The sequence below is a fragment of the Geotrypetes seraphini genome, chromosome 5 (assembly GCF_902459505.1).
Source record: "Geotrypetes seraphini chromosome 5, aGeoSer1.1, whole genome shotgun sequence".
In the NCBI taxonomy this organism is placed as follows: domain Eukaryota; kingdom Metazoa; phylum Chordata; class Amphibia; order Gymnophiona; family Dermophiidae; genus Geotrypetes; species Geotrypetes seraphini.
The window spans coordinates 124,845,626-124,868,672 of NC_047088.1; the positions used below are offsets into that span (position 1 = coordinate 124,845,626).

The window sequence follows — 23,047 nt, forward strand, 5'->3', positions numbered from 1 at the left end:
AAATTCCACACGACTGAAGGAGGCTTAAGAGGGGGACAAACCCTGAGTAACCCTTTCATGAAGCGTGTCACCAAAGGATGGAGCGACAGAGGGCGGCCATCCAGATGTTGATGGAAGGCAGAAATAGCACTAAGATGAACACGCACCGAAGTGGTTTTCAGACCAGAGTGCGACAGGTGGAATAAATAGTCCAAAACCGAGGACACCGGAACCGACACCGGATCCAGGTGAAAAGACGAACACCAGGTAGAGAACCTGGTCCATTTCTGCGAATAACAAAGCCTTGTCGAAATCTTGCGTGAGGCTTCCAATACCTCCCTCACCGATTGAGACAGATCAGGCGCAGTTAGGGAGCAAGAAACCAGGCTGTCAGGTGTAATGACTGCAGATTGGGATGTAACATGGATCCTTGACTCTGTGACAGCAGAGAAGGAAACACAGGCAGAAGAAGAGGCTCCCTGACACTGAGCTGAAGCAGTAGGGAGAACCAGTGCTGACGCGGCCACCGAGGTGCGATGAGAATCATCGTGGCCGTGGACGATTTCAGATGTACTAACGTTCGCATGATCAGAGGAAAAGGAGGGAATGCATACAGGAACCTCCCCTCCCAATCGAGAAGAAAGGCATCGGCCTCCAGACGGTCCCGCGAGTACATCCGAGAACAATACAGGGGCAGTTTGTGGGTCTCCGGTGAGGCAAACAGATCCACCTGCGGCGTTCCCCAGCGAGCGAAAACCTCGCGCAGAACTGCGGAGTGTAGAGTCCACTCGTGCGGTTGCAGAAGTCGACTGAGTTTGTCTGCCAGACAATTCAGTTCTCCTTGGATGTAGACCGCCCGAAGGAAGATGTTCCGGGAGACCGCCCACTCCCAAAGGCGAAGAGCCTCCGAGCAGAGGGGCCAAGAGCCCGTTCCACCCTGCTTGTTCACATAGTACATTGCCACTTGATTGTCCGTGCGGACGAGGACAACCTGATTCCGCACTATGTGAACGAAAGCTCGGAGTGCTAGAAAGATGGCTCGAAGCTCTAGCACGTTGATGTGACACCGACGGTCCTCGGCAGACCACAGGCCCTGCGTGCGAAGACCGTCGATGTGGGCTCCCCACGCGTACTCCGAGGAGTCTGTGGTCAGAACCTTGCGAAACGGAGGGGTGAGAAACAGCAAACCCTTGGACAGATGTGAAGAGTTTGTCCACCAACGCAGCGATTTCCGCAAAAGCGGAGTCACCGCAATGAGGCGAGACACTGGATCGCACTCCTGACGCCACTGGGAAGCGAGGGTCCATTGTGGGATCCTCAGATGCAGCCTGGCAAACGGAGCGACGTGGACCGTCGACGCCATATGCCCGAGCAGTATCATCATGCGGTGGGCCGACACCACCGATAGTTGAGAAACCTGACGGCCCATCCGGACCAAGGCTTCCAACCGCTGGGGCGGGAGATAGGAGCGCAGGCGCACCGTGTCCAGCACCGCGCCTATAAATTGAAGAGACTGAGCCGGGCACAACTGAGATTTTGGAAAGTTTATCTCGAACCCGAGGCTCTGCAGGAAGGCAATAGACCGTCGGGTCGCTGAGATAACCCCCTCCCTGGTCGGGGCTTTGATAAGCCAATCGTCCAGGTAAGGGAACACATGGAGCCCACGAGACCTCAGGGCTGCCGCAACCACCACCATGCACTTCGTGAAGACTCGTGGAGAGGAAGCCAGGCCGAAGGGCAGGACCCTGTACTGTAGGTGCAAATCCCCCACCTGGAATCGTAAAAATCTTCGGAAGGCGGGATGCACCGGAACATGGGTGTATGCTTCCTTCAAGTCGAGGGAGCACATCCAGTCCCCCTCCTCCAAAAGAGGATATAAGACCGGGAGAGACAGCATTCGAAACTTCTCCCGGACCAGGAATTTGTTGAGCTTCCTGAGGTCCAGTATGGGGCGCAGGTCCCCGGTCTTTTTTGGAACCAAAAAGTAACGGGAGTAAAACCCCGTACCCCGCTGGTCCTGGGGGACCGGTTCGACCGCCCGAAGTACCAAGAGGGCCCTGGCCTCGGCCAGAAGGGTCGGCAGCTGCGATCGGTTGCAAGAGGCCAGATTTGGAGGATGGTCCGGTGGCGAGGATACAAAGTTGAGCGAGTAGCCCTCGGAGACGGTCCGGAGCACCCAAGCGTCTGAGGTTATCTCGGCCCATGCCACCCGGAAGAACCGAAGACGCCCCCCGATAGGAAGGGGTTCCTGTGATATCGCGGAGGGGAACCCGCCCCGTCCGCTCAGCCCGTCAAAAGGAAGGCGCGGGCTTAGAAGGACCCTGCGCCGGGGCTTGGGTTTGTCCCCCTCTGCTTCGCTGAGACGGACGTCTCGGAGGTGGCCTTGAGAAAGCCGGGGTCGACGTCTGAGGACATCGGCGCGGCGGAGGCCGGAAAGGTTTCTGCGGCGGGGGCCTAGGTTTGGGGCGGACCAGGGATGCTAACGAGCGCTCCTGCTCCGACAACCGCTTGGTCGCCGCATCTAAGGACTCGTCAAATAACTCGGACCCCACACAAGGCAAATCTGCAAGACGTTCCTGCAGGTTTGGGTCCATGTCGAGGGTGCGAAGCCAGGCCAAGCGGCGCATGGCCACTGCGAAGGCCGACACCCTCGAAACCAGCTCAAATGCGTCATACACCGCATGAAATAGGTACAACCGCAATTGAGACAGGTTGGACATAAACTTATCGAATCCTGCTCTCTGGGAGTCCGGTAACGAGTCTCGATATTGAGGAAGGTCCTTCACCATGCCACGCAAATAGGAGGAAAAGGTGAAGGCGTAATTTAGAACCCTGGTGGCCATCAGGGAATTTGAATAGAGGCGACGGCCAAACTTGTCCAGGGTCCGCCCCTCCCTGCCGGGTGGAACCGCCGCAGAAACCCGTGAGGGCTGTGATTTTTTTAAGGGCAGACTCCACCAGAAGAGACTGGTGGGAGAGCTGCGCCTTCTCGAACCCTTTAGGGGGCACCGTCCTATATTTCGCTTCCATTTTTGAAGGCACAGACGTGACTGTAAGAGGGTTTGACAAGTTCTTCAACCAGGTCTGCAGAAGGACTCTGTTGAGGGGGAGCCTAGGCACCTCTCTAGGAGGAGTGGGAAGGTCCTGTTCCTCCAAAAATTCTTTGGAGTATTGAGAACCGACCATCAGGTCTAACCCCAGGGCTCGGGCCATGTCCTGAACAAAGGAGGAAAATGAGGACGGCCTGGCCGGGGGAGACGGGGTTCTCGACCGCCCCACCGAGGAGAGGGGGGAGGCCTCATGGGAATAATGAGGATCCCTAACTGACCCCGAGTCCCAGGAACCCCTCCCCAAGGCCCTCGAGGGGGAAGGAGAAATTCTCCGCCTCGCAGAACCCTTGGGTGAGGACCCCGGGGTCCGGGGGGCACTCTCCCACTTCCTCGGCGAGGCGGCACGGGAAGACTTCCCATGAGGTGATCGGAGGAGCCTCGGGTTGTCGAGGCGCAACTCCGACACCTGCAGCGCCTCGCCCCCGAGCGGCGAGGAACGATCGTGCCGAGGCGAGCCTCGCGGCCGCTTAGACTTCCTCGATCGGCGCCTCGTCCGAGGTCGCGTCGAGGGCGAGGCGTCCCGGGAAGACCCCGAGGAAGAGGAGGAAAGACGGCGCACTCTGCGCAACTTTTCCTTGGGCCTCACACTCCGCTCAGGCGGCCCCCCCGAGGTCGAGGTCATGGGCGGGGCCGAGACCGAGGTTAAGGGGGCGACAGTACCCGAGACCGAGGTCACCGAGGCCGGGGCTCTCGAGGTCGAGGGAGCCGAGGCCGGAGCCTCCGAGACCGAAGGCGCCCCGGCCGAGGTCGAGGCCGCCGGAACCGCAGCCCGCTGCAACACTTCCAGGGCCCCCGTCAGCTCCGATGAAATCAGGGCTCGAAGGAGTTCCTGGAAGGCCGGAATCCCCACGAAGGTGGGGAGTTCCGAGTCCGGAGCACACTCCCTGGAGGGCGACCTCGGTCTCGAGTATTCCCTCGGGGTGTGCGAAGTCGAGGTCCGAGGCGGGGCCGGGGTCGACCCACCCGCCTTAGCCTGAGTAGAAGATGGCTTCTTTGCTGAAGGGGATGGAACAGAGGACTTACCCGAAGCCGGCTTCCCTGTAGACGCCTTCGAAGACGAGGGCCGAGGCGAAGCCGAGGCCCCCGAGGATGCCGAGGCCGAGGTCAAGGCCGGGGCCGAGGCCGAGGCCGACGTCGAGGCCTTAGGCGGCGTGTCGACGGCGAACAATTCCGCCATTCTGGCCTTACGGCGACGGAGGGCTCTGTTTTGGAAAGTAGCACAACGATCACACGACGCTGTCGGATGATCCGGCCCAAGACAGACAATGCACCACCGGTGAGGGTCAGTGATGGAAAGTAACCTCTCACACCGGCTGCACTTTTTAAATCCCGTAACAGGACGGGACATCAACGAAGAAGAAGGCCGGGAACGACCGACGTCCCGTGGCCACGGCTTCCGGGAGCCCCCGGAGCCCAACGAAAAATAAAATATTTTTTTTTTTGAAAAGAAAAGAAACGAAAAGACAAGAAAGCAGCACCGCGAACTTATTCAAATAAAAGAACAACGAAACGCGGCAGCTAAAAGGCAATACACTGGAGCTCAGATCCACAGGGCTTTCTGGCTCCGCGGAAAAAATTGAACTGAGGACCACGAGGTGGGATGCGCCCTCTAGTGGGCGAGAAGGCATGCACATGCGTGGTGCAGTGTGCAAACTTGAAACTTCTAGCAAGTTTGCTTGAAAAGCTGTCCGCGCTGGGGCTCCGTAGATGACGTCACCCACATGTGAGAATATCATCCACATGTGAGAATATCATGCCTGCTTGTCCTGGGATAATACATTATTTGTATTTGGTCAAATAGTGATTTAAATTCAAATATGAATAATCTAGACTCTGTGCTAAATCTTAATGAACACTTGATCTCTGATTTCATATTGCTTCTTTTATTGTCTGTTATGTTAAATGATCTAGAAACAGGGACGAAGTGTGAGATAATAAAATTTGCAGACGACACCAAACTATTTAGTGGAGCTCGGACTAAAGAGGACTGCGAAGAATTGCAAAGGGATTTGAACAAACTAGGGGAATGGGCGACGAGATGGCAGATGAAGTTCAACGTTGAGAAATGTAAAGTATTACTTGTGGGAAGAAGAAACCCGAGATACAACTATATGATGGGAGGGATGTTATTGAATGAGAGTACCCAAGAAAGAGACTTGGGAGTAATGGTGGACATGACAATGAAGCCGATGGCACAGTGCGCAGCGACCGCTAAGAGAGTGAATAGAATGCTAGGTATAATCAAGAAGGGTATTACAACCAGAACGAAAGAAGTTATCCTACCGTTGTATTGGGCGATGGTGCGTCCGCATCTGGAGTACTACGTCCAATATTGGTCGCCGTACCTTAAGAAGGACATGGTGTTACTCGAGAGGGTTCAGAGGAGAGTGACGCGTTTGATAAAAGGGATGGAAAACCTTTCATACGCTGAGAGATTGGAGAAACTGGGTCTCTTTTCCCTGGAGAAGAGGAGACTTAGAGGGGATATGATAGAGACTTAAAAGATCATGAAGGGCATAGAGAGAGTAGAGAGGGACAAATTCTTCAAACTGTCAAATAATAAAAGAACAAGAGGGCATTCAGAAAAGTTGAAAGGGGACAAATTCAAAACAAATGCTAGGAAGTTCTTCTTCACCCAATGTGTGGTGGACATCTGGAATGCGCTTCCAGAGGGCATAATAGGGCAGAGTACGGTACTGGGGTTCAAGAATGGATTGGACAATTTCCTGCTGGAAAAGGGGATAGAGGGGTATAGATAGAGGATTACTACACAGGTCTTGGACCTGTTGGGCCGCCGCATGAGTGGACTGCTGGGCACAATGGACCTCAGAACCCAGCGGAGGCATTGCTTATGTTCTTATGTTCAAATACCCCATTATTCATATTTGATATTCATTTTCAGTCAAATAATATTTCTCATTATATGTATTCAGCTGAATAGTAAACTATGCTACAGTATTTGGTACAGCTCTATTAGCATGTGCTACCTGTTCTTAGGAATCCCTATCTATAATTCTAACTGTAATGCTGGAAGATTAGGTTTATACCTTCGATAATCTTCTTTCTGTTAGTCCCTGTAGGATTCCATACACAATCCGGGAGTTGCAGAAATCCAACATTTTTCTGAGCACATGCTCCACCCCCTTAGCCTGAGAGCTAGCAAACATATCCAGTTAAGTCCCAAAGCCAAGTAACATACCTGAACAAATCCATGACATTGTGGTACAGGGAAGATCCTCCAACAATACAAACAAGTCTTAAACTGCTCTGCTAAACATGAACAAGTAATAAATAGGCACAAAGGCAACTCAGAAAAACATTGAGGAACAATGTAGAACTAAACTGCTGTGTGCAACGAGCACCCCAAGAAAAACTGTCGGTAATGTGCATATTCACAAAAACTCCCCAAAGGATCTGGCAACTGGTTGGAAAATCTTCAAGCCTGTAAGGAGAATAACCGAGGCAGAAAAGCAGGCTATTCCAAAACAACTGAGTGAATACAGAGATGGCAAGTCGTATGGAATCCTACAGGGACTAACAGAAAGATTATTGAAGGTATAAACCTAATCTTCTATTCTGTTATGTCCCTTCTGGATTCCATATGCTAGGTGACATACCAAAGCAATGGTAGCAGCTAGGGAGGGACAGAAGAGCCTCCCCTCAATACCCAGGCTCCAAAAACAGCATCAGAATGAGCTGCCACATCCACTCGGTAAAACCGGGTAAATGATTGAAGAGAGGCCAAAGTAGCTGCCCTGCAAATTTCATCAGAATGAATCGTGCAAGACTCCATCCATGATGCAGCCACACTGCTCGTCAAGTGTGCTTTAAGCGAAATTGGTGGCTGCTTGCTGCGGGTGATGTAAGTCACAGTAATGATCATTTGAATCCATCGAGTGATTGAGGATTTTGATGCTGGCCAACCATGGTGAGGTGTGGCAGTCAGGACAAAAAGGGAAGAATGTCCTGGGACAATGCCTAACTCATCTGCTATGGAAGGCTTTAAACTAGGTGAGCCGGGGGAGGGGACCCACTCTCACACTAGTAGGGTAGGTAATAGAGAATGACACGGTGAAAAAATTGGTCCCCGTCACCGCCCCGTCCCCGTCTCACCATCCTCTGCACCGCCCCGTCACCGCCATTCCCTTCACCGCCCCGTCACCGCCACTGCCACCCCATTCACCGCCCCGTCACCGCCACTGCAACCCCATTCACCGCCCCGTCACCGTCACCGCTGCATACATAAAAGCCTCAAACGGGTACGATTTTATATACTTTTCTTTATTTACGTATAAAGGAAACATTATTTAAAACTTTAAAACTTAGTTAAATATTAGTTAATAACTATACAAAAACAAAACACGCAGAGAAAAAATTAATTAATATAAATTCTTAAAACTGACACATTTTGATCACTAAATTTAAAATAGTTATTTTTCATACAGTTTTTCAATCACTAATCTTCCACCACCCCTGGGGCTAGCAATGCAAAAACAAACACGACATGTACTTTAAATGCTTACAATGTTAGCCTACATGGTAAGTAGACGCGGCCGCTGTACCTAATCGCGGCAAAGATCTCCCTGCCGTGATTAGCATAGTGACCGCGGCTACGGCTGCAAGTCTCCCCTCCCCCCAGCGATCACGGCAGGAGGGCACCCAACCCCTCCTGTAGACCCCCCCCAACGGCCCTCCCGACAATCGCAGCAGAAGGGTACCCAACCCCTCCTGCCGGTCCTCCCAATGGCCTCCCCTAAGATCGCAGGCAGGAGGGTACCCAACCCCTCCTGCTGGACCCCCCCCCCAACGAACCCTCCCACCCCGGAACCCCCTTAGTCTTACTTTCCAAGTTGGACCGGACGGCTCCTCACACGTATGGCCAGCAGGCTTGCCTCCGTCCAAATGAGGCGGGCCCGCCCCTACCCTGCCCAACCCACAGGATCCTAGGGCCTGATTGGTCTAGGCATCTAAAGCCACTCCCGCTATAGGAGGGGCCTTAGGTGCTTGGGCCAATCAGGCCCTAGGATCCTGTGGGTTAGGCAGGGGAGGGGAGGGGCGGGCCCGCCTCATTTGGACGGAGGCAGGCCTGCTGGCCAGACGAGCGAGGAGCTGTCCGGTCCAACTTGGAAAGTAAGACTAAGGGTGGTGTTTCGGGATGGCGGGGTTTGTTGGGGGAGGGTCCGGCAGGAGGGGTTGGGCACCCTCCTATTGGCGATATAGGGGGCCGTTGGGGGTGCCGGCAGGAGGGGTTGGGCACCCTCCTACCAGTGATCATAGGGGGGCTGTTGGGGAGCTGGCAGGAGGGGTTGGATATCCTCCTGCTGCGATCGTCGGGGGGGCTGTTGGGGTAGGCAGGAGGGGATGGGTACCCTCCTGCCGCGATCGTTGGGGAGGGCTGGTTCTGTCGGCATGAAGGGCTGAGGGCGATCGTCGGGGGGGGGGGCGGGTTCTATTGGCAGGAAGGGTTGATCTGACAAATGAGGAGCACGGTGAAACACAGGTAAATAGCGGTTCCTAGAAGGGGGTACATTGGCCTGCGGGGACAAATCTATTCACCGTTTTTGCGGGCGGTGAAAGGATTTGTTCCCGCGTCTGCGGCGATTTGCTAATGAGGTTACCATAACCCGCAGCCAAACCGCAGCCACGCAGCGGTTCGCTGCGGGGATCGCTCCCCGTGTCATTCTCTAGTAGGTAACTCCATCTTGGAAATTGAGGTGATTAATCGCGCGTATACTAAAGGGGATAGAAGCAATACCAAAGGAAACAAAGGCATGATCGAGGAAGGCAAATTATCTCGCGTCAATACAAAGAGAGACAGAGCGAGAGACAGAGACTTAGTATCTGAGCTAAGTAATCAAGTCGATAAAATGGGGGACAAAGGGAGCGACGGAGACTCCATCTTGGAGTCAGAGGTAGGAAATTGCGCGAATAATGAGGGAGACAGAAGAAATAATAAGGACGACAAAGGCAAGACTGAAGCGGACAAAATATCTTGGACAGAAAACAGTCCATGCAAACGGAAAGAATGGACAGCCATGTATGCTAATGGAGATACTTTTTTCTGATCTTTCGTGCAGGACTGGTGGACTTGAAGTATGGGTTGCAGATATTGAGGATTCAGTGGCAACAACCTCAGAAACTGTAGAGTGCCTGCAGGAGAGACTTTGTTGCCAAGAAGAAAAATTTGATGATTTAGAAAATCATTCCCACAGGGACAATGTGCGTGTAATGGGGTTGCCTGAATCTATTTCTGATTCTGCTCTCCTGTCAACTTTAGAGCAATGGCTGCGGGTGGACATGCCGCTTTCAGTGGATTTGGGACCTTTAAAATTAGAGAGAGCTCATTGTCTAGGCAGGAAAATAGAAAGTAATTTAAGACCCAGAGTAGTAATTATAAAAATTCATAATTATTCCTGCAAAGCAACACTAATGCAACAATACCAGCAACATCAAGAGTCATTAAAATATAACAGTCACCAAACACAGCTATTCTAAGACTACTCGATTTCTCTAACAGAAAAAAGTAAAAAAATTCTCCCCTGTTTGTGCTGCTCTTTTGCAGAGAAAACAGCATTTTATATTGGCTTATCCAGCAGTACTTCGTGTTTTTACTTTGACTGGATGGCGATCGTTTAACACTATAGAAGCAGCCAGTGATTATTTAAACTCATTACCTTTGGCGCCTTGAAGAAATCATTTTGACATGTCTCAAATAATTTCATTAAAATTAGTAATATTAGTAAATTTGGTCAAGTTAATGTCTTATAGAAGAAGTAAATAAAGAAAAATTTTAAATAATATTAGAAGTGATATATATTTCAATGAAAATTTAGATCCTTTGGTTGTGGAAATATAAAAAACAGCTTCTATAGAACACAAAAGGTTTAAATTTAATAATAATAAGATAGAAACTATTAATTTATTGTTTAGAAAAACATAATTGATGTTGTAGACAGTGGCGTACCAAGGGGGGGGCGGTCCGCCTCAGGTGCAAGCCCTGAGGAGGTGCTCCAGGCCTTGAAGTAATTGGCATCTGGTCGTCCCCCCCGGCATCCAGTTCTCTTCCCCCGATGTCCAGGTCTCCCATCTAGTGTCTAGATTCCCCCCCGGCCTCCCCGCACCATTTACCTAGAGAAGCAGCCTGCAGAAAGATCACGATACTAGCGATCTTTGCGCTGCTTCGGCGCTGTTTCCTCTGCTGCGTTCCTGCCCCTCCTCTGACATCAGAGGAGGGGTGGGACCGCGGTGGATGAAACAGCGCCGAAGCAGCACAAAGATCGCTGGCATCGCGATCTTGCTGCAGGCTGTTTCTCTAGGTAAATGATGCGGGGAGGCCAGAGGGATGAGCAGTCCTTTGGGGTGGGGGCGAGCTGTCCTTCGGGGGGGCGAGGGGTCCTTCGGGGTGGGGGGGCAGCAGGCCTTCAGGGTAGGGTGGGCAGGCAGGCCTTCAGGGGGATACAGGCCTTCAGGAGGGGGGACAGGCCTTCAGGGGGACAGGCCTTCAAGAGGGACAGGCAGGCAGGCCTTCAAAGGGGACAGGCCTTCAAGGGTGACAGGCAAGCAGGCCTTCAAGGGGAACAGGCAGGCAGGCCTTCAAGGGGGACAGACAGGCCTTCAAGGGGGACAGGCAGGCAGGCCTTCAAGGGGGGACAGGCCTTCAAGGGGGACAGGCAGGCAGGCCTTCAAGAAGGGGGGACAGGCCTTCAAGGGGGGAACAGGCATTCAAGGGGAACAGGCAGGCAGGCCTTCAAGGGGGACAGGCCTTCAGGGGGGGACATGCCTTCAAGGGAGTGACAGGCCTTCAAGGGGGGGACAGGCCTTCAAGAGGGACAGGCAGGCAGGCCTTCAAAGGGGACAGGCCTTCAAAGGTGACAGGCAAGCAGGCCTTCAAGGGGAACAGGCAGGCAGGCCTTCAAGGGGGACAGACAGGCCTTCAAGGGGGACAGGCAGGCAGGCCTTCAAGGGGGGACAGGCCTTCAAGGGGGACAGGCAGGCAGGCCTTCAAGAGGGGGGGACAGGCCTTCAAGGGGGGAACAGGCCTTCAAGGGGGACAGGCAGACAGGCCTTCAAGGAGGGACCAGGCCTTCGGGGGGTGCAGGTCTTCAATCAACTACTAAATGATTACTTCTGTTCAGTCTTTACATGCGAGGCACCAGGGCACGGGCCACGTCTGGAAGCAAAGCAAAGCATGGAAGACCCATTTCAGAATTTTGAGTTCACACCAGCTGATATTTACAGAGAACTGTCAAAACTCAAGGTGAACAAAGCCATGGGACCGGATAATTTGCACCCAAGAGTGCTCAGAGAGCTATGCGATGTTCTGGCAGAACCGTTAGCCATGCTCTTCAATCTCTCTCTAAGTACGGGGAGAGTCCCCCTGGACTGGAAAACAGCCAACGTTATTCCTCTGCACAAAAAGGGTTGCAGAGCAGAGGCTGCGAATTACAGACCAGTGAGTCTCACATCAATAGTGTGTAAACTCATGGAAACTTTACTTAAAGGTAAATTGGACACGATATTGGATGAGGGAAATCTGAGGGATCCCTGTCAACATGGATTCACTAGGAGCAGGTCATGCCAATCCAATCTTATCAGCTTCTTTGACTGGGTGACAGGAAAGCTAGACTCGGGAGAGTCTCTGGACGTGGTGTACTTGGATTTCAATAAAGCTTTTGACAGTGTCCCGCACCGTAGACTATTAAACAAGATGAAATCGATGGGGTTAGGTGAGAAACTAACTGCATGGGTCAATGATTGGCTGAGTGGAAGACTTCAGAGGGTGGTGGTCAACGGCACCCTCTCTGAGACATCGGAGGTGACTAGCGGAGTGCCGCAAGGATCAGTCCTGGGACCATCTCTTTTCAACATATTCATAAGGGATTTAACCCGGGGGCTTCAGGGTAAAGTAGCACTGTTCGCCGACGACACCAAACTGTGTAATATAGTAAGTGAAAGCAGTCTCAAAGGTAGTATGACGCAGGATCTGATCATGTTGGAAAACTGGTCCTCAACATGGCAGCTGGGCTTCAACGCTAAGAAGTGTAAGGTCATGCATCTCGGCAGCAGAAATCCATGCAGAACATACACCTTGAATGGAGAAGCACTAGCTAGGACTTCAGAAGAACGGGATTTGGGAGTAATCATCAGTGCAGACATGAAGGCTGCCAAACAAGTAGAGAAGGCCTCATCCAAGGCAAGGCAAATGATGGGATGTATCAAGAGAAGCTTCGTCAGCCGCAAGCCTGAAGTCATAATGCCACTTTACAGAACCATGGTGAGACCTCATCTGGAGTACTGTGTGCAATTCTGGAGGCCACATTACCGTAAAGATGTGCTTCGAGCCGAGTTGGTCCAGCGGATGGCCACTAGAATGGTCTCCAGACTCAAGGGTCTCTCATACGAAGAAAGACTGGGCAAATTGCAGCTCTATGCTCTAGAGGAGCGCAGGGAAAGGGGGGACATGATTGAGACATTTAAATATGTCACAGGACGTGTCGAGGTGGAAGACGACATCTTCCTTCTCAAAGGACCATCGGTCACAAGGGGGCACGCACTCAAACTCAGAGGAGGGAACTTTAATGGTGACACCAGGAAGTACTTCTTCACAGAAAGGGTGGTGGATCACTCGAACAAACTTCCGGTGCAGGTGATCAAGGCCACCAGCGTGCTCGACTTTAAGAATAAATGGGACATCCACATAGGATCACTACGAGGGTCGAGCTAAGGAACTAAGTCATCAGCACCCAGACTTAATGGGGTGGGTCAGTAGAGTGGGCAGACTTGATGGGCTGTAGCCCTTTTCTGCCGTCATCTTTCTATGTTTCTATGTTCAAGGGGGGGGACAGGCCTTCAGGGGTGGGATGCAGACCTTTAAGGGGGTTCAGGCCTTCAGAGGAGAGGGGGCCCTGGTGTAGAAGTACACGGAGGGAAGGGGGGGTTCAAAGAGACGTGCATATGCTGGACTTTGGGTGCGAAGAAATAATGGGTCTGAAAATAGAGGAGAGGGAGAGAGATGATGGACAATGTGTTTTAAGGAGGGAAGGAACAGAAAGGGAGAGAAGTTGGACACAAGGGATGGTGTGGAGGGGGGATAGAGATACTGGATAGGAGGGTAGTTGGGAAAAGAAAGGGAGAGATGGTGGACCCTGGGGTGGTGGGAAAGGAGGGAGAGAAGCTGGATGAAAGGGTAGTTAAGGGTGGATCTGTGGAGGGAGACAAAAAAAGGAAAGATGGCAGACTTCCCGGGGAGGGAAGGGAAATGGAAGGGGAGGACAGAAATGGCAGATGGATGGTTAGCATGCAGAAAGAAGAAAGAAGGAGACCCTGGCAAGCAAGTTATCAGAAGACAAACAGAGCCTTGGACCAACAAGATTTGAAAAATAACCAGAAAACAAAAGGAAGAAAAATTAATTTTATTTTCTGTTTTGTGATTACAATATGTCAGATTTGAAATGTGTATTCTGCCAGAGCTGGTGTTAGGCCGCAAATGTGAGCTAGGATTTAACAGAAAGAAGAAAAGTCATTTTTGTTTCTTTATTTTATTTACACCACAGCGCCAGTGTGGTTAGGAGAAGCCAAAGGGAGGTGAAAAAGCTATAAAATAAACCCACCAGGATGTTTGAAAAAAACACCCAATTGGGCAGGAAAATCGAATCAAAAAACCAATTCAATAGGCTGAATCGAATCGAAATTTTTTTTTTTCTGAATCGGGCAGCACTAGTTTGCACTACTGTCTTAGACTTTAGGACCTGGGATTGGGGAGAGATGGCATCCTCAGTACTTTATAATGCAAGTGAAACGAGGATTTGGTCAGACTTTTGAGGGTCTGCAGAAGAAAAATATTGTATAGGCCGGGGACATGAGACAGCAGGAAATGGGAACTTTTCTTCCTTCTATTTTTGTGAATGGAAAGGCTGAGGATGTCAGAGAGCTCAGTTAAAATATGTGCTTTATAAGAAAATATAATAATGTGTTTTATAAAGTTTATAAGCATTGCTGACCTACCCGGTGAGGTGTTCCTAGTGATGGTGGTGGTGGCAGCGTGTCAATGTGTTGAGAAGAAGAGGTGGTCTGGGAAATTCTGCTGATCAAACTCCGGGCCCATTTCCACCCCCCAGTAGTCCACTCCACTCAAATGGTTCACACACTGAGTGGGTCTTTGGGTGTTTTTCCTAGGTAGTTGTTTTGGGATCTCTTCCAGTGGTTTATCAGTATCTCCTTCTGGTCCAAGGAAGGAAACTTTGTTAACCTTTGCATTGACCTTCAGAATATGTTTGTAACAGCGCTGCTTGTGTGGCATTAGGCTATGTAGTGATCGAAAGAAAAAACCAAACCTTTGCACATTTTTGCACTATATGGTGGGTATATGAGGAGATTCACATTTCCTGTATAGCTAAGTCCATGTGAAGTTACCTTGTGCTGTATCTGACATCTAGCAAGGTCTCTGGAAGAAAGATCTAAGCTTAAAAATGATGTGGTCAGAAGTTATGGTAAAAGCAGATAGCGTAGCTGGTTTAAAGAAAGATTTAGACAAATTCCTGGAGGAGACGTCCATAGTCTGTTATTAAGATATGGGGGAAGTGTCTGCTTGCCCTGGATCGGTAGCATGGAATGTTGCTACTTTTTGTTTTGACCAGGTACTAGTGACCTGGATTGGCTACCATGAGAATGGGCTACTGGGCATGATGGACCATTGGTCTGACCCAGTTAGGCTATTCTTATGTTATGTTCTCATCTGTAGGGGCCTTTGTTTTCACTTCTTATTTTAATGTATTTTTTTCTGTGAACTTATCAGTGTTTTTTATAATGGTAACAAAATTGGAAGAGAATTAATGTGTGTGGAATGGGGGGGCAACTAATTTCTTCAGCTAAATAATTCAATCCACAGACATAGGAGAACTCACGCACCATTCACACACCCTCCAACCAAAAACGTCAAAAGAAAAAAATTGTTCGACAACCTCCTAGCCATTCAAGCTGCAACACTCGACCCCCAACTCTACAACCTATTGACCTTGACCACAGACTACAAAACCTTCAAAAAAGAAATAAAAACCCTTCTATTCAAAAAACACATAAAACCGAACTAACACAATCAGAACTGTCCCAAGCATCACCTGCAACTACTCCATATGTACTTCTGATGTCATGACAATTCAGACATAATTTATGTTATGTTATGTTATGTTATATTATGTTTGGAATAATGGTTACATATATGAGGTTCAATATAAGAAAATTTTCACTGCCTGTTTCTATTCTGACCATTTATTCTATTTCATGGTCATTACAAAAAATATTTTTTACATGGGGGGGTGTCAAAAAATGATGGGCCCCGGGTGCCACATACCCTAGGTATGCCACTAGTTGTAGAGCTAAGACAGAAACTTAAGGAACAGCTGGAAGCCTGGCAAATGCAGCTGTCTGGCAGCACTGGGGAGGAGAAAGCTGCAGCAGAGACGTAGCAAACATATCTTAACTTGACTGTGTCTCTTTCCCAACAGCTCTGTAAACAATTATGAATCATCTTAGCAGCCAAACTGAAAAGGGATTTCAATACAAGAAAAAGACTAAATGCATGAAACATTGTTTTATATATTTTGCTAGTCATTACATTGCTAGTTAGTTTTGGAAGGACAAGATTTGGCTATGGAAGACTATCTTGGCAAACACTAGAACCAGATCTGTTTAGCTATAAATGATTTCTCAAGTGTGAGTGATAGCAGCGCCAAGTAACTGACATTCGAATCTCTGATTGTGAATGAAAACTGGTCTTATTGTCATTTGCGATTTTGGAGAGTCTGATCAGCTTTTGCACTTATTTCACGCATGATTCAGTCTGTACTCTGGATGCTGAGACTATAAATTTCGGCATAAGAAAACATGTGGAGGAGCATAATCGAAAGGAATGTCTAAGTCCATTTGCATCCAACTCACAAGTCGTCCAAAGTAAACAACAGCCTAGGACACATTTTCGAAAAATACATCCAAAATTTTTTTCTTTTGAAAATCGTCTAATTATACGTCCTGCCGATCTGATCATCCAAGCCTCTAAATCGTCCATCTTTATACAACATTTCCGTCCAACTTTTCATCCAAGTCAAAAACGCCTAGAACAAGCCCTGTTGGATGTGGAAGGGGTCTGCAAAGTGATGGACTGAACACCCAGACATGCCACCTAAATAGTGGGGTACCTTACAGGACACTGCTGTGAACTTCACAAACAGGGTGCCATGTCTTCTCCTCATTACAGCTCCCTTATAGGTCATGGTGAGCCCCCCAAACCACCTCCAGAATCCCCTAGACACACTTATCTACCACCCCAATAGCCCTTATGGGTGCAGGAGCCACTTATATGCCAGTAAAAAAGAGTTGTGGGAGTGTATAGGGCAGTGCACATGTTTCAATATCAATGCAGTGATTACAGGGGCTTATGGGCATGGGTCCTCCTCTCTATGGGTCCCTAACCAGTGTTCCCTCTAAGCGGGCGGGTGTTGTGAGCAAACTTTTTTCACCGTGAGCCAAAAATATCGGGCGCCAGCAAGTTATGAGCCAACTCGCCCGATTCTCCTCTCGCCGCCCTGCCATCTGCCGTACGCCTCTTCCGATCGTGCGCTGTGACGAGAAACGTGTGCGCTGCGATGTAATATTTTGTGCGCCAGCGCACGCCAGCGCAGCTTAGCGGGAACACTGGTTCAAATGGTTTTATTTATTTCCCCAAATTTATTTTTGTTATACGCATTGAAAATATTTGATATTGCGTTTAAATCAAAATCTCAATAAACTTGAAACGAGTGCCCGTGAGATTGTGGTAGGGTTAAATACTCAAAACTTAGAAGTTTTTGCTACGCCAGCTTTCTGGTATCTTTACATACAGTGGCGTACCTAGCATATGTAACATCCGGGGCCCATCATTTTTTGGCACCCCCCCCCCCATCTGTAAGAAAAACATGATTTTTAGTAACAAACCACACGTCACACATGAGTACCTAGGAAAAGGCAGCATCTTACATATTGCAGTGAGCAGTACATCAATACACCCATTGTAAAACTAAACAAGCCAGACCAGCACAGATCAATCCTACACCGTCAATCCTAACAGAAAACCATGTCTTTCGAACACACAGAACACAGAAAACACCTTCGCCTAGTAAGGAATATGTAATCACAAACTAACCCCTCCCTCTTTTACAAAACTGTAGTGTGGATTTTAGCTACGGAGGTAACAGCTCTGATGCTCATAAAATTCTGAGCATCAGAGCTGCTACCACCAAGGCTGGTGCTAAAAACGCTTCACAGTTTTGTAAAAGGGGGGATAAAATAAAAATACATAGACAAAGGTTAAATTGAACCAGCAAGAAGCTGGACTCTGCATACAATGCTTCACAGAAACAGTGACACATGTCTCCTAAAGCAATAAATAAATAGAAATTTTTTTCTACCTTTGTCTTCTGTGGTTTCTCCTTTCCTCATCTTCTTGTAACTCTCTTCCTTCCATTCACTGTCTGCCGTCTCTCTTCCCCTATATGGCATCTTCTCTCCTTCTATGCCCCTTCCAGAAACTGTATGCCTCCCCCTTCCATCTCTCCTTTCACCCCATTGGTCTGGCATCTCTCTCCTCGCCTTCCCTCTCCCACACCTCTCCTCATAGTCTGGTATCTCCCCTTCCCTGATTCTCTGGCATCTCTCTCCTTTCCTTTTCTTCCATCTTTCGTTCCCCCTCCATGCTCTCACATCTCCCCCTTCCTTTTCCCTTAGACTGGCATACCTTCCTCCTACGCTCCAAGCCCTGGCATCTCCTTTAATTCCCTCCCTCATCTTCCTTCTCCCTCCAGCTGGGTACCGCAACACTCTTCCCTGCAGCTCTGCACTTCCCCACAATTGCCATGCTTCGGTTCCTCTTCTTCCTTCCTTCCTCCCCCCCCCCCCCCGCGGGACCCTGCGGCACCATCAACTCTTACTCCCTCTAATGTCGGCCCTGCAGCTCCAGACTTCCTCGCACCTTCTCCCCTCCCCCTTTGGATCGCTATTATTTTAAATGTTATAGCCGCGGAGCTGTATCCATCAGTGGAGATGTCTAACCTCGGCCTGCCCCGGAACTCTTACTGCAGCAGCCGCCCGTCTAGGCAGGAACAGGAAGTCACTGTTGCAGTAAGAGTTCCGGGGCAGGCCGAGGTTAGACATCTCCACTGATGGATACAGCTCCGCGGCTATAACATTTAAAATAATAGCGATCCAAAGGGGGAGGGGAGAAGGTGCGAGGAAGTCTGGAGCTGCAGGGCCGACATTAGAGGGAGTAAGAGTTGATGGTGCCGCAGGGTCCCGCGGGGGGGGGGGGGGGGAGGAAGGAAGGAAGAAGAGGAACCGAAGCATGGCAATTGTGGGGAAGTGCAATCCCCCCAATGCGTCCCCTTACCTTACCTCCCCTTACCTTTGCGACGCGTGTGTGCGCTGTGAAGAGAAACTTTGCGCTGCGATGTAATATTTTGTGCGCGCGCGCAGGCCAACGCACCTTAGCGGGAACACTGTCCCTAACCCACCCCCAAGATGACTTAAGCTGCCTCTGTGCTGGACAACTAGGTTTTCCTATGCCAGGCGGCCAGGTGATGATGGTCTGGAGGCTGAATTTTAAAGGTGCGATTAATATTTTTATGGGGGTGGGGGGTCAGTGATCACTGGAGTAGTGTGTGAGGATCTGTTTTATGTGTTTGCAGTGCTTATCTGGTGACTTTGGGTGTTTTACATGGTCTAAGTCAGTGTTCTTCAACCTTTTTACACCCGTGGACCGGCAGAAATAAAAGAATTATTTTGTGGACCGGCAAACTACTAAGACCGAAATAAAAAATCACATTTTCGCCCTGTCTCCGCAAGCTCGGTCCCCACAAACCATCTGATCCCATCTGCACAAGTCTCAGTTATGATTTTATATTGAACGTATTTTATTAAAGTATAAAAAGAAACAACATTCTGTACAATTGTCATTTTATAAATATAAATATTCAGAGCAAGGACCAACAAAACCCCTGTCTCCCCTCCCCTTCACATATATCCCCTCTACTATCAAGAAAACTGAACAAGCCAAATTATTACAGAATGCTACACAGAAATATCATGCTAACAGAATACTGCAGTCACACATGATAGGAATAGTGTTAGGCTTTGCAGTCCCCAGTTATGTCTCTAGCAAGATATATAGTTCAAATCTGATATATTGTAATGACAAAATAGAAATAAAATGATTTTTTTCTACCTTTTGTGGTCTCTGCTTTCATCTTCTTTCCACTCTTCCTTCCAGTGTCTGCCCGTTCCATCCACTGTCTGGCCTCTCCCCCTTCCATATGTATCTGACTTCTTTCTATGCCCCTCTCCCCTTTCCATCCAGCCTGTGCCTCCTCTCTCCTTTTTACATCATTCATTCCAGCTTCACTGCTTTCTTCATTTTTATCTCTCCTACACCAGATCTAGCATCTTTATCCCTCATTACTCTGCTGACCCCCTTTCCAGCTTCAATCTCTCTCTACTTTCTCATTCCTGTCTCTCCCCTTTCCCTCCTCTAATCTCCCTGCCAGCTGTTTCCTTTCTTTTTTCCTTCTCTCTTTCCTCCCCCCATCCAACAGTAGCTCTCTTCCCATCCCTTTCCCTCTTCCCCTCCCAGCAGCATCTCTCTTTCTACCTCCCTCCAGGTGCAGTAGCAGCTCTCCCTTTATCCATCAGCTTCCCAGCCTCCAACAGTGGCTTCCTCTCCTTCCAGCAGCTCTCAGTACTTGCCTGCAGCAGTGATTTCCTTAGGCAGCCTTGGGTCCGTTGCCGCCTCTGAGGAAAGGGGAAGTTGCCAAAGTGAATCACTGCCCTGGTAAGTACAGAGCTGCTAGGAGAGGAGACAGCCACTGTTGAAGGCTCCCCATGATCTTACTCCTGCTGTGCCCTGCACATTCGCGACCCCCCCCCCAAGCCGGCAAAAACAGCTTTGCACCGCAGGCCCTGCCGGCCAAGACGCGCATCCTGTACATGGGCAGACTCTCAGCACAAACGCTGCTGATGGCCCCAATCGACACGCTGATCTCCCTGCGCACGCTGACCATCTCCTCTCTGCCTGAACTTTCCCCATGGCCCTTTTCGGCGACTCGGCAGGGGCAGCGATCAAGACAGGCTGCCAACGTCAGGACCTTCCCTCTCTGGGTCCCGCCTATTTTGTTTCAACTTCCTGTTTCCGCATAGGCGAGACTCACAGAGGGAATGGCCGACGTCGGCAGCCTGTCTTGATCGCCTGAGGCTGGGAGGAACAGAAGATTTCCGCGAACACCACCAGGGCAGGAAATTTAACGGCGTCCATCTCACCAGTCCTGCGCAGACCGGCAGGAATTTTCTGCGGACCGGCGGTTGAAGAACTGTGGTCTAAGTCACAATGTCCAAGTTACGTCGATTCTGGGCTGTATAGCTTTCGGTTATACATGCTGTACGACTAAGTCTAAGCTGGCCCACGTCCCGCCCAACTCCCACCCTTGACACTCCTCCCAAAATGCTCCGTTTAGCTTTGGTCATTCAGCGGCACTATGAAGGCCTAGGTCGTTTAGAAATATGTCCAAAACCTGTTTTTATTATCAGCACTTGGACATTTTGGGGAAATGTTCGTCCAAGTACCAACTTAAGCTGGTTTTTGGACTTTTTTCTCTTTCGATTATGAGCCCCATACTATATAGCACATTTTTTGAAATCCTCAATGAGTATGATATTTCAGAAAAATAACTCAAAAGATCTGATGGATAAGACCTTTTTCTAGAGGAGAAAGATTAGATCACAACATCGGTTTAGAAAATTTACTATGCCAACTGTTTTTTATCTTTGTGGTTATAGATAATCCTAGCTCTAAGGTTCCATTTTTTATATCAACTATCAAAGATTAACTATTACTCTTAGAACTTGCCATGAAGCTCTTTAAAGTCATTATTGAAGAAGTTCGTATTGATTGTAGCCCTATTTATTTCATTAAGAAGTATATAAATTGAGCCTAGATTTTGCAAATCCAAGATAGCTGCGGTTGACTGATGCTGGATTCGTACAGCTAAAATATTAATTTCCTCATTGAGCTCTGGCATTTGCATAGAGCTGATTACCTGCAATGCTGAAGAGAAGAGGCAAGAGTGTAGCTGAGGCCTTGCAGTGCTCTGGTGCTCCTTCATTTGCCACTATTGATGAGTTCCTGAGATGCCTGCAGAATGACTCGTTGATGTCGGAGCCTCACATGTAGGAGCCGCCGGCAGTAAGCAGAGCTGGTATGGATCTCCATGGGCTAGATACAAATTTGAGCCCCGACCTTAGAGCTGCGCCTCTACAGCCTCAGTGTTCCAGCTCACCACGGGGTCGAGACACAATGAGAGAGGTCGTGTCTCTGTCCCAGGAGGCTGAAAGTTCTAGTATGGCGAGTATGGATTTGGTCTCTCCTCTGCTAAAGGAGAGCCTGAAGAAACCTGAGCAATTACCAATGGAGGTAGTTGAGCAACCTCAGGTAGGAGATCGGCAAACTGTGGGATTTGACAGTGAGCAAGTATCTACTACTCATTTACAATCTTTCACCATACAAAAGCCACCTGAAGTGACATTTGATTCCCTCTGGGATTTAATGGTAAATCTGGGAAAATCCTTAATTCCTCAAATACTGGTTATGGAGCTTAAAGTAAATGAATAAAAGGAGGAAATAAGATAACTAAAACAAGAAATGATTTCTGTTAAATCCCAAACTGATAAGTTGGATAAAGATCTGATAGAGATTCATCATGTACAAGATACATTAATTAGAGATCATTTGTACCTGAGAAGAAAATCTGAAATATTACAGAACAATTCCCGCAATAATAATTAGCATTTCATAAATTTCCAGAAGGTATTTATTTATTTCAATTTCTATCCTTTTTTTTCCATAAAATTTTATTACAGATTTTATCAAAATACAACAAAAGAAAAATAACAATCAATCAATATCAATATCTGAATCAGATAACAACAAGCGGGTAAAAAAAACTAATATTCAGGTACAACAAGAAATGATTAGGTACATATAATAGAAAGATAAAAAAAACTGTCTAAAATATGGTAGTAGGCGTTAAGAAAGTACCTAAAAAAATGAGGAAAGGAAGAGGAAAGAAAAGAAAAAGGAAGGAAGAGAGGGAAAGTAAGAAAAAAAAGGGAAACGAGAAAGAGAAGAGAGTCCCCCAGAGGCCACAGAAAGAGAGAAGAAGAGGAGAAAAGGGAAAGAGAGAAACATGTTGTAGAAGATGTAAGGATTGACTTATTGGTAGCGAGGCATCAAAGAGAATTCAATTTCTATCCTGTTCTCCCAGAAGCTCAGAACAAGTTACAAGTAGACATTCACAATCGTTTGAAAACAGACTAGTCTTGATAACAAATAGGTTACAGTAGACAATAGCTTATTCTAGAGACCAGACTGGTCATAGCGAAGAGTACTAGGAGAAGTATATTGAGGAGGCAGTTTTTAATGTCCCAATTGCTCTGCGGAAGGTCATTAGTGAGTATAGCGACCTGATCTGTGTGGGTAGTCAGTTCCATAGCTGAGGTAGGAAATGGCTGTAGGATCTTTTGTATGCCGTACTCATTTGGAGGGATCTCCCTGCGGAAATGCTGAGTCTTTGTTCTGCTTTGGAGCGGAGGGGGCAGTTAGGGGTGTATAGGCGTAGCTTAAATGCAATGTAGGCTGGGGTTTTTTGGAAGAATCTCTTGTGTGTCATAACCAGAGCTTTGAAGATGCATTGCTTTTTGACTGGTAACCAGTGAGCTGCATAGAGCGCTGGAGTAATGGGATCATGGTAGCTGAGGTTGTATAGGAGTCGAATTGCTGAGTTCTGGACTTTTTGGAGGCATTTTAGATCTCTGGCAGCGATGCCATTAAATAGGGAGTTGCAGTAGTTTAGTCTAGAGAGTATGTAGGCATATAGCAGTTGGGC

General features: G+C 48.7%; 1 protein-coding gene across 1 annotated transcript in view; it reads right to left on the bottom strand.

Annotated features, from left to right (window-relative positions):
• TRPM8 (transient receptor potential cation channel subfamily M member 8) overlaps positions 1–23,047 on the bottom strand; it is a 2,182,726-nt gene that overhangs the window by 2,159,190 nt on the left and 489 nt on the right. The window lies entirely within an intron of this gene.